This window comes from Rutidosis leptorrhynchoides, chromosome 9 (genome assembly GCF_046630445.1).
Source record: "Rutidosis leptorrhynchoides isolate AG116_Rl617_1_P2 chromosome 9, CSIRO_AGI_Rlap_v1, whole genome shotgun sequence".
NCBI lineage: Eukaryota > Viridiplantae > Streptophyta > Magnoliopsida > Asterales > Asteraceae > Rutidosis > Rutidosis leptorrhynchoides.
Window position 1 is genome coordinate 37362759 of NC_092341.1, and position 18217 is coordinate 37380975.

An 18217-nucleotide genomic window follows, 5' to 3' on the forward strand; every position below is an offset into this window, starting at 1 on the left:
AAAATTTTAGTGTCAAAATTTTTATTTTATTAATTTTTTAGGGGGAAGAGGTAAGGTGATGTGACAAAATGTAATGTGGAAATGAAGTGTAATTTATAATTTGGTGTCAAACTTTTTTTCCAGTCATCTACTTAACTAATGCTCCATTTTCGTCAATTTTAACGCGTCGTTAGCGACGTCTAAAGTTTGGCACTCTGTTGTGTATAATCTGATATTTTAATATCCATGAAATGTGGTATTTAAAAGAGTCACTAAGTCCATTGTTATCACGCGTCACTAAGTCCATTGTTATCACGCTTGTTTATATATATATGTAAGACGTTGCCATGGAAAGCATCTTATCCGATTCAAAGGAAAGGAAATGTAACTCATTTAACTCGTTTTTAGAGGATTACGTGGTACAACTAGATTAAATAAGTTCTTTTTTATTCTAATAAATACTTACCGTTCATGAAGCTCCGGGTACTTTTTTATTGATCGTAATCAATAGTCAACAATTTTATCTTGTGTCATGATAAAAAATGATTTTTTCATATTCAATAGAGATAAACTAGCAAAAGTGACCCGCGCGATGCCGCGGGGCCTTTCGGGTTGTATATTATAGTTGACGTAGCGTTATGTATTTACAGAATTAAAAACGTTTTGCTACGGGTGTTTTTGGATACACGTGGTTAGTATCTAGTAGACCTAATGGTCTGTGCGTTTTTAACGCCGGGAAGATTGTGTAAAAAAGGGAAACGGAATCATCAATATGATGTAGGTAGTTTGGGTTGTTTATTATACGTGTATGTATATGTATGGAAGATAGACCAGAGTATTTATCGTTTTCTGAAAAACGTCCGTTTCGCGTATAGTTAGTTGCGTTGGGTTCGTAAGATTATTTCGAGTTGAACGGTGGCGTCAGAAAAATTTAACGTCTAGCGAGCGGGAAGATATGTGTTTAAAAATTTGGGTGGAGTTTATTAATTAAAATAAAGATTTGACATTTTGTACCCATGTTTTGGGGGGTGAAGTTGCATATTTTTCAAAGTTGGGGGGTGAAACTGTTTTTTTCCCTTTGTTTTTCTCTTTGTCCTTTGATTTTGGTTTTTTGGGCAAAACGATCAAAATGATCATGCCTCTTAAAATATATATATATATATATATATATATATATATATATATATATATATATATATATATGTTGGGATTTTAACAAGTTCATATATTTTAAAACCATTTAAGAATCAATTGAAAGCGGAAGCGTGTAATTACCAATTAAACTTGTTTAATCTTTAAACCAATTAAAGTTAAATCCCACAAGGATCAAGTTATGAAATCATGCTTACAATTAACAAGAAAAGGAAGAGTAATATACCTCCTTAAAACAAGTTTAAGGGCTGTCCAAAAAGGTAGTAAGATGATGAACAAAAGTGTAGAACTTCAAGCCTTTGATCCTCCAACACCACCCTTAAGTTAGCTAGACTTTATAACCTTAACACCCTTGTTAATCTAGCTTGAAAACCCCTTTCTTTGAACCCAAAATTCTGGACAGCAACTTGTCAAAAGATGATGATGAATGGAGTCTCAAAACTATGAAACCTCAAGTAGATATACCCCAAGCTTATCACCAACACCTTGTACTTTGGTTAGGATTTGTTAACACTTGAATTTGGCTTGCAAAAAAAGAAAAATGAACTCTCCTACCCTTAGGAAAAGTCACGGCAGCAGCAGCTCCAAATGAGGGAGTATGCAGATTTTTTTTTTGCTAGTTTTGATGTGTATTGCATGTGTATTTTGGTCTTGCAACATGTCTTGGTACATATGCACCTTGAATATGGAATCCACCACTCAAATGGCTAGTCAAAGCATGCTTACTTCACTTCCAAAGCCACTCACATTATTATTAAATGATTTTATAAACTAGACACATTTTATATACTTGCACATTTTATAAAGTTGTTTTTATAAAATTAGATTTTATAAAACACACTTTATAAACTTGCATTCTATAAAATTATGTACACATATTTATAAAACTCATTTTTATGAATTCCATATTATAAGTTATGTTAACATTATTTTATAAAACCAATTTTATAAAATGTAACATAACTTTATTAATTATTTAACCCATAAATAATTAAATCCACATTATATAAATTATTCCATAATTTATACATATACACATCAAGTAATATTTAAGAAAACCATTTTTCTTAAAGTTCAAGTGTCGCGTATTTAATCAACGAACCAATCGCCAAGATCAAAATACGAATAAGGTGTCGGTAAGCTTGTTATTGGGTATGACCCGACTTGGATCATAACACATTAGCCACATTAATTTAATATGTCTCTCGGGCATACGAAATACCTTCAATCTCCCACTTGCACGAGAAACATAAGAAATTAATGCAAGTGATGGATACAGCCTAACACACCGTCCATCACCCCTAATATGTTATGACTTTGTGCCATTCAATAACATCATCCCTTTCGAGTTCCTTACTCGAACTGATATACAGGTGAATCTTTCACTATATCCTTTCATCCTAGATGTCATGTTAAATCCAAGAGATACAGAGTGATCACTCTCTTTTAGATTTAACTTTATCAGGCCTTAGACATCTGACTCTCAACGTATAAGAGGGACAAATTCCATCTTGACTACATACGTCCTAGATACACACTTTTGTATTATACCTGAGCTCTTCCTTATGTACTACCATATTTCAGAATAGCGAAGGAAAGAATCAAGGCATAATACTCGGTGAATATTAGGACCCAATATGTATCTCAGGTCAGAGGATACGATGATATTCGCCTTTACTCAAGATTACATGTGATCAACCACAAAGGCTCCATACAGTAAGTCTTGAGAGCGGGTCTTCCAATATTTGTATCTCACAAATATCTATGAACCTTGGTAGCAACCTTGCCCCACATTCAGTCCATGAATGTTTACCAATCCAAGTTCATAATAGTCTAAACCTCACATTCATTCCCACAAATGTGATCGACTACGGAATTTAGAATAATTACTTATTCATGGATAAAATATGCAAAATAGGAACATGACTCAAATAAATAAACACCATAGTTATATTAATGAGTTTGAACCACTTCGTTCCGTTACAATACTTAAAACAGATCATGACCAATCACTAGAATATCGAAGCCCTAATGCACAAACATGTCCTTCATGTTTTGCTCCATATAAGAGTTTCGTGAGTGGATCCGCTATGTTATGATCTGTGTGAATTTTTCGAATACATATCTTTCCCTTTTCAACTTCATCCCTAATGTAGTTGAATCTCCGCTCAATGTGACGAGTCTTTTGGTGAGCACGAGGTTCCTTGATTTGAGCAATCGCACCTTCGTTGTCACAAAAGATCTCAAGAGGGTCTTGAATGGTAGGGACCACTCCTAAGTCGTCGATGAATTTCTTCATCCATGCAGCTTCCTGAGCTGCCAATGAGGCGGCAATGTACTCCGATTTTGTAGTGGATAATGCAACAACATCTTGTTTTGAACTCTTCCAAGAGACCGCACCTCCATTTAATGTAAAGACATAACCGGATTGTGATCGAGAATCATCTCGATCAGTTTGGAAGCTCGCGTCCACGTAACCTTTTACAGCGAGTTCCTCCTCACCAGACCCGTATATAAGAAACATATCCTTAGTCCTTCTAAGGTATTTCAATATACTTTTAATAGCAATCCAATGACTGTTTCCTGGGTTTTTCTGGTATCTACTTGTCAAGCTTAGAGCGCATGACACATCCGGTCTAGTACATATCATTGCATACATGATTGACCCAATAGCTGACGCGTATGGAACATTCTTCATTCTCTCCTGTTCATCTTTTGTGGTGGGGCACTGAGATGAACTGAGAAGTGTTCCTCTTTGAATAGGTACCAAACCTTTCTTAGAGTTCTCCATCTTGAACCTTTTCAAGACCTTTTCAATGTATGCGCTTTGATTCAAACCTATCAATTTATTGGATCTATCCCTGTAGATCCCAATCCCCAAAATGTATTTTGCATCTCCAATATCCTTAATGGAGAAGCAACTATTTAGCCAAGTCTTAACTCCTTGCATTTGCGGAATATCATTTCCAAATAATAATATATCATCCACATATAGTACAAGGAATATGACAGAGCTCCCACTAGCTTTCTTGTATACACAAGCTTCATCTCCATTTTTAATGAAGCCAAATTTCTTGGCTTCCTCATTAAAACGATGATTCCACATTCTAGAAGCTTGTTTCAGTCCGTAGATTGACTTCTTTAGTTTACATACTTTGTCAGGATGTTTTGGATCAACAAAACCTTCAGGCTGAACCATATAGACATCTTCCTCAAGATATCCATTCAGGAAGGCGGTTTTGACATCCATTTGCCATATCTCATAATCATAATGTGCAGCAATGGCAAATACTATCCTGATAGACTTTAGTATTACTACAGGTGAAAAAGTTTCATCATAACCAACCCCTTGAGTTTGAGTGAAACCTTTTGCTACAAGTCTAGCTTTGTATGTATCTAAGTTTCCATGTATGTCGGTTTTCTTCTTGAAAATCCATTTACAATCGACTAACTTGGAGCTAGTAGGTTGTATAACCAATTCCCAAACTTGGTTGTCATACATGGATTGCATTTCAGCTTTCATGGCTTCCTGCCATTTATCTTTATCAATCCGTGATAAAGCATCTTGGTAGTTTGTTGGTTCATCCAAATCAACCGTATAGCAACCATCTATGAGATACCCATATCTCTCAGGAGGGTTACTAATTCTACCAGATCTACGAATGTTTTGTATACCTTGATCACCCATGTGATCATCCTCAACATTTTCATGTTGAGTGCTAGTGTCAACCAATTGTATATCATCTACTTGATCTTGAACCTCTTCAAGATCTATCTTCCTTTCACTATTTCCTTCCAGAAGGAACTTAGTTTCAAGGAATTCAGCCTTCCGAGCAACAAATACATTCTGCTCGGATGGATCATAGAAATAATATCCCATATCATCCTTGGGATATCCTATGAAGATACACTTCGTGGATCGAGCATTCAACTTATTAGGGACGTAACGCTTAGGATAAGCTTCACATCCCCATACCTTTAAGTATGATAGAGATGGAGGTTTACCAAACCATATCTCATGAGGAGTTCGTTCCACTTTCTTGGTTGGGGCCATATTTACAAAACGAGCCGCGGAGCATAGACAATAACCCCAAAATGATAGAGGTAACGAGCTTCTTGCCATCATAGATCGAACCATATCCATTAGGGTTCGGTTTCTCCTTTCGGACACTCCATTAAGCTGGGGTGTTCCGGGTGGAGTAAGTTGTGAGATAATCCCACAACTCCTAAGATGATCTTGGAAGGCATCGCTTAGGTATTCACCTCCTCTATCGGTACAAAGTACCTTAATTGTCTTATTGAGTTGATTTTGTACTTCGTTTTGATATTCCTTGAATGCTTCAAAAGTTTCGTCCTTGTGTCTAATAGGTATACATATCCGAAATGACTGAAGTCATCAATGAAAGTAACGAAGTATCTTTCACCATTCCTAGCTATGGGCTTAAAGGGTCCACATACATCCGAATGTATTAATTCCAATAAGTCCTTAGCCCTTTCATAGGTCCCTTTGAAAGGTGCTTTAGTCATTTTGCCTTGCAAACAAGATTCACATACATCAAACGAGTCCAGTTCATTTGATTTCAAAAGGCCATTCTTTTGAAGTGTATGTATTCGATTCTTGTTTATATGACTAAGGCGACAATGCCATAAGTAGGAATCACTCAAATCCATTTTGCGCTTCTTGGTGCTTGCTTGGTATATTGAGCTATCGAATGATGTGTTATCATGAACCAATTCATAAATACCATTCAAGGTGAAGCCTTAAAATAGAACATATCATTCAAGAAAACATGGATATCATCATTAATAAAATTAAGATTAAAACCACATTGTCTTAAACGGGAAACAGAAATAATGTTTCGTGTGAAATCAGGTGCTTACAAAACATTTTTCAATATAAGCTCCAAACCACTTGGTAGCTTTAAAACAAAGTCTCCTTGAGCTTTTACGTGCACCTTTGCACCATTTCCCATGTAGAGACTTGTTGTTCCCGCATTTAGTTTACTTCTTATGAACCCTTGCAATGAATTGCAAATATGAGTTCCACATCCTGTGTCTAATACCCATGTATTAGAAGAAGTAATACTAAGCTCAACGTATATCATGTATACATTACCTGAGGTTTGCCCTGCATCCCTCTTTGAATTCAACTCCTTTAGGTAGACCGGGCAGTTGCGTTTCCAGTGACCTATCACACCGCAACCAAAGCACGGATCTTCCTTAGGGTTTGCTTGTCTGGCACCCTTTTGCCATTTAGTGTTGTTGGTTGGGGCAACCATCTTCCCTTTTCCTTTGCCCTTGTAGGTGGGTCCTATCTTCTTAGCCACCTTTGGCTTGGAAGAGGATTCATCCTTAGATCCACCTTCTTTGATCATGAGCATGGGTGAAGCCTTTTTACCCATGCTTGATTCATCCGTCCTTAGCATGGCATGTAATTCGCCAATGCTCTTATCCCAATCATTCATGCTGTAATTCAACACGCATGTGTCAAACCTCTTTGACAGAGAGTTGTGGATAAGGTCCGTGGTTAATTCATTAGACACGGGACAGTTGAGACGGTGCAATCGATCATTGAGGCTTTTCATCTTTTGTACTTTAGATGAAACGGATTGGGAGTTATTTTTCTTTTCGAGGATGGACCTCAATGATAGGTTATTAAAGTTGATTGGTGCGTTTGGAATGTTGTTGTTATTGGCGGCCATCTACAAAATTTAACAAAGTTCGTTTAAGTATCGATTTAATTTAACATTCAATACCCTTTTAATCCAATTGATATATTAAATTTTAGAATCCAACGGTAAACCAAGTTTCGGTTAGGTGACCTTTATCCCGTTATTTGATTTAGCTAGGTAGTCATTATATGACAATTGCAATCCTTTTGCAACTTCTAATGTATGGGATCATGTAATCCTTTTGCATGGCATATTTATCCCATCAACGCCTATTTGTTCCTCATGCTTCGGTGACCCTAAGTTCATGATTCCCAAATCAAGTCGTCCTACTTGTGTAAACGTGTAAACTTAACATACAAGTGGTTAGGTGACCTTTATCCCACAAGCATGCGAAACTCACCTTAATCATATTAGTTTGTTCATGATGGTTAGGTGACCTTTATCCCATCATGAGTTCCCTAACATGCTTAAGTGTCACACAAAAGGATGGCGTTAAACTTGTTGCCTTGTTTGTAAAAGGGATTTTAAGTTTTCGTTAATTCTAGTTTGAGAAAACTTTTATGCCATACACCAACATGCATTTAGTGTATGGTACATATGAAAAACCAATTTCATGTCTTGTAATTGAGCCAATTACTTGATATAAACCATTTTATACACGTTATCCTTTTCTTGTTCTTAATAACCATTTATTAAGGTTTTTGGTTGCTATTTTAATTTAACCATATAATTGCCGTTTTGCATGTACTTAGAACGTCTAATTTAACCAATTAAATTGTCGTTTAGTTTGTTGTTATCTTGTGATTAATTGTATCAACCAAACATACAAAACAATAATCATACAAACAACCACACATGCAAAATAAGTGTGTTCACAATCTAGCCATTTTGGTGGACATTTGTTTAGCCTAAAACAAATGCCACCAGTTAAGGGGTTTTAACACAAAGCAAGAGATTTCCAATCTCCCACTTAACCTTGCATCCAAATGCTCCTTGTGTTCTTCAAGTCTTCATGATCTTGTATCTTCATTTTTACAAAATATGTATCCTAATACATTTTATCTAGAAAATGAAATTACAACCTATTCTATTTTACATACCAAATATAAAATGAATTACATAACAAATGAATGAATTATTACAAACCAATTGAATAATTATTACATGCCATTTGAATGAATAATAATACATACCAAATGAATCATAAATCAACCAAACACACATGCATGCAACACAAGGTCAAGGCTAGGATTGTGAACATTAACATGCAACCAAAATTGACCAAAATGGCAAGTTCCAAACCCCTTTTGGAACCTCCAAAATTTCGGCCATCTCCTCAAACCCACCCAAACCCGAAAATTTTTGTATTCCATTTTCATGCATGTACTTGGAATGCAAATATAGTGGGTTTAAAGACAACAATTCGAAGCATATTTCAACAACTTCGGCTCTAGATACCATTGTTGGGATTTTAACAAGTTCATATATCTTAAAACCATTTAAGAATCAATTGAAAGCGGAAGCGTGTAATTACCAATTAAACTTGTTTAATCTTTAAACCAATTAAAGTTAAATCCCACAAGGATCAAGTTATGAAATCATGCTTACAATTAACAAGAAAAGGAAGAGTAATATACCTCCTTAAAACAAGTTTAAGGGCTGTCCAAAAAGGTAGTAAGATGATGAACAAAAGTGTAGAACTTCAAGCCTTTGATCCTCCAACACCACCCTTAAGTTAGCTAGACTTTATAACCTTAACACCCTTGTTAATCTAGCTTGAAAACCCCTTTCTTTGAACCCAAAATTCTGGACAGCAACTTGTCAAAAGATGATGATGAATGGAGTCTCAAAACTATGAAACCTCAAGTAGATATACCCCAAGCTTATCACCAACACCTTGTACTTTGGTTAGGATTTGTTAACACTTGAATTTGGCTTGCAAAAAAAGAAAAATGAACTCTCCTACCCTTAGGAAAAGTCACGGCAGCAGCAGCTCCAAATGAGGGAGTATGCAGAATTTTTTTTTGCTAGTTTTGATGTGTATTGCATGTGTATTTTGGTCTTGCAACATGTCTTGGTACATATGCACCTTGAATATGGAATCCACCACTCAAATGGCTAGTCAAAGCATGCTTACTTCACTTCCAAAGCCACTCACATTATTATTAAATGATTTTATAAACTAGACACATTTTATATACTTGCACATTTTATAAAGTTGTTTTTATAAAATTAGATTTTATAAAACACACTTTATAAACTTGCATTCTATAAAATTATACACATATTTATAAAACTCATTTTTATGAATTCCATATTATAAGTTATGTTAACATTATTTTATAAAACCAATTTTATAAAATGTAACATAACTTTATTAATTATTTAACCCATAAATAATTAAATCCACATTATATAAATTATTCCATAATTTATACATATACACATCAAGTAATATTTAAGAAAACCATTTTTCTTAAAGTTCAAGTGTCGCGTATTTAATCAACGAACCAATCGCCAAGATCAAAATACGAATAAGGTGTCGGTAAGCTTGTTATTGGGTATGACCCGACTTGGATCATAACACATTAGCCACATTAATTTAATATGTCTCTCGGGCATACGAAATACCTTCAATATATATATATATATATATATATATATATATATATATATATATATATATATATATATATATATATATATATATATATATATAATAATAGTAATAGTAAAGTAATAGTAATAATTATCTTTGGAAAAATTTAGTCACTTCCTTTTTCTTTGACTTGGAACTTCCACTACAATTAACCATATGAGATTAATTATATCGAGAATTTAGAAGATTATTGGTAAGTTTTTATTGAGTAATTTATTTATGTATTTTTTGTCTTAATTTTATTATGGATCATATCAATTAATTAAGCTTCTATAAACTCTCACAAACTCTTAAAATTGATATGACAAACACAGTCATTGACTTTTAGAAATTTTTAAACTTCACAACATGAGATATATTCAAATGAAACCAAGTTTTAAGTGGAGATTCAAGGGACCAATTAGAGTGCGACACGTGACGCGATAATCATATGTGATTGAAAAAAAAAAATCAAAAAAAGTTATTTTAAAATTTTTTTATTTTTCAAAATTTTTTTTTTTTCGAATTTTTTTTTGTTTTTTCAAAAAAATTTTTAATCACATGTGATTGAATTGACATGCAGTAAATCACATGTGATTCTGCATGCAAATCACATGTGATTGTAAAATCCAATCACATGTGATTCTGCATGTCAAATTCAATCACATGTGATTGAAAATAATTTTATTTAGTAAAATGACGAATTTCAGTAAATTTGTGCTAAAATCTTTAAACATCAAGTTTTTGATCAAAACTTGATCAAATCACCGAATTAAAGTCTGAGATTTTGAAGATATGATCAGAAACGCTAACAAATTTAATCAAATCACCGAATTAAAGTCTATTTCCTGTTGAATTTTTTTTTTGAAAAAAAAAAATTTAAATTTTTTTTCAATCACATGTGATTGAATTTGACATGCAGAATCACATGTGATTGTGTTTTACAATCACATGTGATTGGGTTTGATAATCACATGTGATTGAATTTGAAATGCTAAATTAAAAAAATAATTAAAATAAAAAATTTCGAAACAAAAAATTCTGAAATTTTTTTTTAAATTTTTTTTTAAATGTTTCAAAAAATTTAAAAAAAAAATTTGAAATTTTTTTTTCAATCACATGTGATTGTCGCGCCACATGTCGCACTCTGATTGATTCGTTAGATTTCAATCAAATTATTGGATTCAAGTGATTACAACTCTTCACAACATATCATTATTAATTATTTTTAATAAATTTTTATTATAAAATTAACTCGGCTTTAACTTCTATATATAGGCATAATTTAAATTCAATCAACCTAATTGAATTCAATAAAATTTGTTAAAATTAAAGGGTCGTTATATAGGGAAAGCAAGATGTCCCTTTAATTATAAGTTTATAGGTTCAAATTAAATGTTCGATTTTGTGTATATATTTGTGAAATTAATTCGTATTGAGTGTTTTGGTTGATTTTATTCTTTTTTTTTTTTTTGTTATAAGATAATATATGAGAAAAGGAAGTAGGTTCAATACTACTATTGGGGATGTCTTTTTCTGGTGTCCAAAATCAGAGGCTGAAAAACAAAGGCTACTCTTAATCCGCCATTCCAATCCACCTGTAGATTAAGATTAGGTCTTTCGAATAAAATAGACAAACATTATTTAAATTTAGATGAGACAGACGAATTATATATGTTTCTATGCACGTACACGTACACGTACACGTACACGTACATAATAATAATAATAATAATAATAATAATAATAATAATAATAATAATAATAATTAATAATAATAATAATAATAAATTCAATTCTCATGTCTTAAGAGATTTGTATAATAATCTATCTATCTATTCTATATATAATACGTAGTAACAAACACAAAAATGCATCATCTAATTTTCTAATTATTAATATTAATTCTAGCTTTTCATTCTTAAATAACCCTCTAATCTAGACCCTTAAAAACTACACCACTAATTTGACTAAATTAGCCTTCAAATCAAATCAGAAAAAGCGGTATCATTCTGCAAAAATTAGGAATTCAGTAAATTTGAAACCATTCACTAAACCACTAGAAAGAAAAAAACCCTAATTTCCTCCCTAGAAACACACGACTAAAATCAAATTCAAGATCACATCTTTCTTTCTCCTAAATCGAACATTTATAACGTGCTTGTATGAAGAAGAAATGGTTTTTATGTCGATCTGAATTAAACAACAATATTAATCAGATGTTATAATTCTGGATTCCGCTTCCGATGTATTATAAGATCTTACAACCGATTACGAATGAAATCAAAGAGGTAGGGTTCCTATATTGATGTTTTGTAAAATTATGACGAGTGATTTAGCTGTCGATTTTCAATGTTAATAGGGAAGATCATGAAAGGACCCGTCCTAATCCATCCGGACGAAGTCCATATCGATTATAAACGATTCCCAACAGTTGATTACATCGCGAGGTACTTGACCTCTATATGATACATTTTACAAACATTGCATTCGTTTTGAAAAGACAATCTTTCATTACATCTGAAGTTGACAGACATGCATACCATTTCATAATATATCCAACTATAATTGGCTTAATAATAATCTTGATGAACACAACGACTCGAATGCAACGTCTTTTGAAATATGTCATGAATGACTCCAAGTAATATCTCTAAAATAAGCAAATGCACAGCGGAAGATTTCTTTCATACCTGAGAATAAACATGCTTTCAAGTGTCAACCAAAAGGTTGGTGAGTTCATTAGTTTAGCATAAATAATCATTTCATAATTTTAATAGACCACAAGATTTCATATTTCCAATTCTCATAAGCATAGAGAAAAAAAATATCATTCATATGGATTGAACACCTGGTAACCGACATTCACAATATGTATATAAAAATATCCCCATCATTCCGGGATCCTCCTTCGGACATGATATACTTTTTGAAGTACTAAAGCATCCGGTACCTTGGATGGGGCTTGTTGGGCCCGATAGATCTATCTTTAGGATTCGCGTCAATTAGGGTGTCTGTTCCCTAATTCTTAGATTACCAGACTTAATAAAAAGGGGCATATTCGATTTCGATAATTCAACCATAGAATGTAGTTTCACGTACTTGTGTCTATTTTGTAAATCATTTATAAAACCTGCATGTATTCTCATCCCAAAAATATTAGATTTTAAAAGTGGGACTATAACTCACGCATATAATTATTGTAAAACAGTTAATAAAGCATTTGCATGTATTCTCAGCCCAAAAATGTAAAGAGTAAAAAGGGAGCAAATGAAACTCACCTAATGTATTTTGTAGTAAAAATACATATGGCTATTTTGAACAACAGAACAATGCGGGGTTGGCCTTGGATTCACGAACCTATATCAGTTATATATATATATATATATATATATATATATATATATATATATATATATATATATATATATATATATATATATATATATATATATATATATATATATATATATATATATATATATATATATATATATATATATATATATATATATTAATACGCGCAATCGTAATCGGATAAGTTTATATATATAACTTATTAATGATATTATTTTTATGTTAATATTATATTTATATTTCATATATTCCTTTTATATAATAAAATATTGTGTTATGTTATATGTGTTAAATATATATATTTATGTATTTCATTTGTTTATCAAACGGTAGCTCAAATTATTTTAGTAAAAATAATGATGATAACATTAATAATATACTTATGTGAATAATAACTCTATTAATGATAATTATAATGATATTACTAATAATACTTGTAAAAATATTAATTTTACTGTTAATGATATTTATGATATTGAATTTAGAAATTTCATAATAATAATACAAACATAACCATAATAACAGTAATAATACTGTTAATAATAATAATAACAAGATTCTTTATTATAACTATAATCAATATAATAACAATGATAAGGGATAACTAATACATAATAATAATAATAATCATAACAATAATAATCATATTAATAATACTAATTATAATATTAAATATTTATAAGAAATGGGTAATAACAATAATAATAATAATAATAATGATAAAATAGAATACAACCTTAGGAAGGGGTTCCAAAAAGATTGTGCCTTATGCGAGGCTCGAACCCCCGACCTCTCGAATATACCAAACACCCCATATCCACCTCTCCATGTCTGTTTTTCTGTATTATATCCTGTCTACTTGTTTATAACCCGAATTAACTGATTCCGTTTCTTTTTCCTCATCTTCATAACTAGTTACCCGAAAACAGAAATAAGGTTCCTGGCCCAAGCACAATTACGGCCCAACAACTCTAGTCTAACCTCTTCATGTTTATACACGGCCCAATGTGTAGTCCGATTAGAAAATAAAAGAAAAAAAAAATATATCGGTCCAAGCTTGATATAGTTCACGATGCAAAAGGTGAATCAATTTTTGGAAGCCGTCACTTTACAGCTCCTCTCCCATTATCAATTTCATGATTATAAAATACAGCTTGCTTATGACACTTTGTTTGGTAGTTCTTGACAATATATAATCGGGTATGATTATATTTATCTTCTTTTCTATTGTCTCTTTACTCTTATTTTTCTTCATTTATTCTATAGGTTCTACGAACACAATCATAACTGCAGCAGAAGTTTCGCCTGAATAAGTGATAATTGAGTGGTGTTTTATAGCTGTAGAACGCAGCTGAAGATGACGCTGTTTTGGTGGTGGTTTGCGTTGATCATTGGTGAGAAAAATGGTGATGGTTTAAGTGGTTGTTCATGGTTCTTGGCTTCTTTGAAAAAGGAGAAAGAATATGAAAGACGAGTTGTAGCGATTGTAACCAAGAACATAATTGAAGAAGAGAGAGAGAGAGAGAGAGAGAGAGAGAGAGAAGGTGGTGGAGGTAAATTGTTTGCGTTAGAAACAGTAATTGGAACATGAGTATTAGCAGTGAATACCGGCAGTTTGATGGTGGTGATGTTCGATTGTCCATGTGATTTATGGTTGTACTTAGCAGGAGGTTTATAATGGTGATTGCAAGTGGTGAAAGAAGGTGATTACTTGTAGTTATTTCAAGATGATGACCGATTGTTGGGGTGAAGGTCGTTGGTTAAATGGGTTTGTTGTATTTGCAGTAGAGAATTAGGTTTTCGATTGATAATATTAATCATAGGTTTTATGGTCTTGGTTTAATGGCGATGTTCAATCAAAGAGAAGAAATAGAAAGAGTTAAAGATGGTGGTTGCCATGGTGGTTTGTAGGGTGAGGGTTGTGATTGGTTTGCGTGGTAACAAAAATATCGGTATTCGAATGGTGGTGACGGTTTTGATGTTTACAAGGGTAGTCTTTTGGGTTTGGTTTCAACCGCAAACAGTAGGAATAGAAAGGTTTTGACTTGCACTATAGTACATCCGACTAGTGAAGTAGTACGGGTGATGATAGCTTAATGGGTGATTGGTTTTTGGTTTTAGCTTGATTAATAGAAAAACAAAGTGGGTTGCAAGTGGAGTGTTATAAAAGTGGTTAAAGAATAAAAGAAAGAAAGGTATAATAGAAAAGGATGATATTAGAAAGACCTTGATCCTTGTGAGTTGTTCGTCGATGGTATTCCCAGTTTGCAACTCGCCACTTTCATCATTGTTTAAACCATATATTTATAAGTTACCACCATCTCTATCAAAGTCATCTGTCATTGATTTTTGTTCGTTCATGGTGGAACGAGTTAGTCATAGAAGAAGAATTTAGGTGTGTGATTTATGATGAAGGTGTTCTTGATGATTTTTGGGTGATCTAATAGAAAAACAAGAGAAAAGTTGATGGTTCTTGAACGTGCAGAGAAAGAGGGAAATAGAGGGATATGGTTGATATATCTATCCTATTATGTATGTATATGTAATTAAAGAATATAGAATTATAGAAAGATAGAATAGATAGTGGATGGATGAAATTTGGTGAATGATACTTGTAACAGAAAGTAATCATAGTACCAATCTAATACAGTTAAGAAAGGATATAAAGCTACATTTGATTCTAATATTTGTATGCAATCGTATGGCTTTAATAATATTAACATTTAATAATTATTTTATTAATATTAATATTAATAATAATATCTAATAATAGTAATACAAATAATAATTAAAATCTACAAGTTACATGTATCAAATCTTATATTAAAAACACTAATATTTATAATACTGTTGTTGATATTAATACTAATGTTATAATACTAATGAAGGTAATAATAATAATAACAACTTATATTATAACTTGTAATTAAATTTAATATATACTAATATTACATATTATTAATTATGTATCATTTAACAAATATAATAACATATAATATTTATATATCTTTTATATATATAATCCAACATATACCATATTAATTATTTATAGAATTCATACACATTTATATATAGTTTTATTTTAATAAACAATTTATTATGTTGTATATTATTTTACATACTTAACCTTACTGACCTAATGTATTTCATTATTTTAAATCACTATATGTACTTTTGTTTATATACATACATATATATATATATATATATATATATATATATATATATATATATATATATATATATATATATATATATATATATATATATGCATTTTTACTTACACACAATTGTTCGTGAATCGTCGAGAACAGTCGAAGGTTAATTGAATATATGAACATCGTTCCAAAATTTCTAGACTCAACATTACATGCTTTGCTTATCGTATCGAAATCATATAAAGATTAAGTTTAAATTTAGTCGGAAATTTCCGGGTTGTCACAGATCAAACAAATCACATTTGGAGTTGTTGATTCGCCAAATCCAAACGACGTTTTGAAGATTATTTTCTATTAGGTTTGATTTTGGTAGTTTTTATTAATGATTCTGATTTAGTGTTATTATATTTACGGTCTGTTCCCAGTTTTTTTTTTTTTTTTGAAGGAAATGAAGGGAAATGAAGGGGAGGGATTTCAAATCCTTCCAATTTGAAAGGAAGAGATCAAGAGTAAAATACCATTTCAAATCAATCCCTTTCTTTCCTGTAAAAACTTGGGAACACATTTATAATTTTGATTTCCTTCCAAATCAATTCATTTCTTCTCATTTTACAGCTCTGGAACAGAGCCTTAGATTATGGGTTATTTGTTATGAATTTTATATATTCTGGTTCGTAATTAAGATGAACATGAATTTTTTTTTGTCTTTATGTTATTTGAAGGTTACTGTGTGATTTTTATGTTATTTTGAAGGTCACTATGTGAAGTTTATGCTGAACTTACACATATTTGTGCCAAGTGTTTGATGATTTACCTCGTGAATGATGACTTTCATCTACCTTGATTCAAACACATGTATATTTTCCATGTGCAAAAGAATTAGTGCACGTTAGAAATTTCTATTGAAATCTGCTGCTCATTGAAGGTATAATTGAATCAATTTATTTTTTTGCTGCTTAGATGTCACCCATAATATAATTTGGTGACATAATACCATTAGCTCTTGAAATGATTATAAAAACGTGGAAAAATATGTACCACACTGAAGTCTCTATATTTATTCCTTTTTACTAATTTGGAGACGTAATACAACCCAAATCTGTTTGATGCTGGGATATTAGAATGCATCAATGTTTGCAAGCACATCTCATAAGTCAGGAACTACGTAAGATGTTAGGCAATGCTTCTAAAGCGGGTTGTACTCTCATCTTTCTCAACCAAATAAGATACAAGGTATATGAACGTTACCATTTATGTTATTCCTTCTAACAAATTTCATCAAGATTTCAGCTTGAAGAAAGATTAATTATGAAATTGCAGATTTATGGTTTTAATGGAAATCCAGAAGTTACAAGTGGAGGTATTGATTTAAAGTTTTTTGTATCTGTTCGACTTGAAATACGCCCTATTGTCCGTAAGTTCATATAAGTCCATGGTCTCTCTGCTATTTGGTCTATAGCTATTTGGTTTAAGTGTGTATATATTGGTTGTGTCACAGGTGAAGGTGGTGAGGACATTGGGCTTAAAATTAGAGTAAGAGTTCAAAAGAGTGAGGTGAATAACTCTTTATTGGTCTATATTTATTTCCCACCTAAAATAAATTTACCTTAACGAACTATTTTTGTTTGAGGTAAAACTTCTCATTAGCTAGTGCTTTTTCATATGATCTAGAACTTCTCATAATGTATTGTAGGTTTATAGACAATACAAGCAAGCTAAGTTTGAAATTATATTCGGGGAGGGAGCCAGCAAAATGGTTTGTTTGGCCAAAATTCTTTTTTGTCCCTGTCTATATATATTTATGTGTGTGTCGGGTCTTTGGCGTTTTATGCATAGAAATAGACATCGGGTGACTTTTGACCCCGTTAATTTGTTTCCTTTTTAGATACTTTATAAATTCTAAGGTTACCCATTAAGAACTAAATGGGTCAAAATTGCCATCTCTTTTTATTTGCACAGTCTGATACCTGGATCTAATATGTATGTAGGGATGTATAGTGGATTGTGCTGAAATGATGGACATTGTATTCAAGAAGAGCTCTTGGTATATCTATCGAGATCTAAGGTTAGTTTTTCACTCATGGTTTAGGCAAGGGTACAATTATGCGGAATACGACACGAATGTGTGTGTAATTTTTATGTGATTTTTAAGAATTATACGGGTCAAAATTACCATCTCTTCTTATTTGCATAGCTTGATGCCCAGATCTAATATGTATGCAGGGATGTATATTGGATTGCCATGGTGGTTTGTAGGGTGA

General features: G+C 32.0%; 1 protein-coding gene across 1 annotated transcript in view; it reads right to left on the minus strand.

The window, feature by feature from the left end:
- The window catches only part of LOC139867335 (CASP-like protein 1F1), a 57911-nt gene extending 42684 nt beyond the window's left edge, over window positions 1–15227 (minus strand). Inside the window, exon 1 of the mRNA XM_071855700.1 lies at window positions 15220–15227. The gene's annotated coding sequence lies outside the window, so the exon portion shown is untranslated. The remainder of the gene's footprint in view (window positions 1–15219) is intronic.
- Between the last annotated feature and the right edge of the window lie 2990 nt (window positions 15228–18217).